We start from the raw sequence: 1,088 nt of genomic DNA on the forward strand, positions 1-1,088 counted from the left end.
ACAATATATATATATATATATATATTAATGAAATCTCTGTGCTCTAGTTTCAGCAAATAAAATAATTACATGGTACTCTCCAACAAGAAATAACTTATAGTTTATTCCTTGTTATTAATGGACTGTGTTATTTGTTTGTTTGTAATTAAGTACAAAGCTATACAATGGGCTGTTTGTGCTCTGCCCACCACGGGTATCGAAACCCGGCTTCTAGTGTTGTAAGTCTGCAGACAAATATTAATGGACTATACTTGTTTTTAGATCTTACGAAAAAACTCCCTAGCACTGTTAGTTGTTGTTGTTTTTTACATGATTTGTATATAAAACCAACTACTGTATGTTAATTGTTTTTTTTACATGATTTGTCGATAACCGACTACTGTATGTTAGTTGTTGTTGTTATTTACATTATCTGTCGCTATAACCGAATACTGTATGTTAGTTGTTGTTGTTTTTTACATTATCTGTCGATATAACCGACTACTGTATGCTAGTTGTTGTTGTTTTACATGATATGTCGATATAACCGACTACTGTCTGTTAGTTGTTGTTTTTTACATGATTTGTCGATAACCGACTACTGTATGTTAGTTGTTGTTGATTTACATGATATGTCGATATAACCGACTACTGTCTGTTAATTGGTTCTTTCACACCACCATTTGTTATTTTGATTATAATGCTTTACCATTTTTGTATCGAATGGTGATGAAATATCGGTAACGAAGGTTTTCAGTCTTTATAAAGTCTTTCAAAGTAATATTTTAGATTTAATCTAGGATGTCTTCAAAGTAATATTTTAGATTTAATCTAGGATGTCTTCAAAGTAATATTTTAGATTTAACCTAGGATGTCTTCAAAGTAACATTTCAGATTTAATCTAGGATGTCTTCAAAGTAATATTTGAGATTCACTCTAGGATATCTTCAAAGTAATATTTCAGATTTAATCTAGGATGTCTTCAAAGTAATATTTGAAATTTAATCTAGGATGTCTTCAAAGAAATATTTCAGATTTAATCTAGGATGTCTTCAAAGAAATATTTCAGATTTAATCTAGGATGTCTTCAAAGAAATATTTCAGATCTA

This window comes from Limulus polyphemus, unplaced genomic scaffold (assembly GCF_000517525.1).
Source record: "Limulus polyphemus unplaced genomic scaffold, Limulus_polyphemus-2.1.2 Scaffold2310, whole genome shotgun sequence".
NCBI lineage: Eukaryota > Metazoa > Arthropoda > Merostomata > Xiphosura > Limulidae > Limulus > Limulus polyphemus.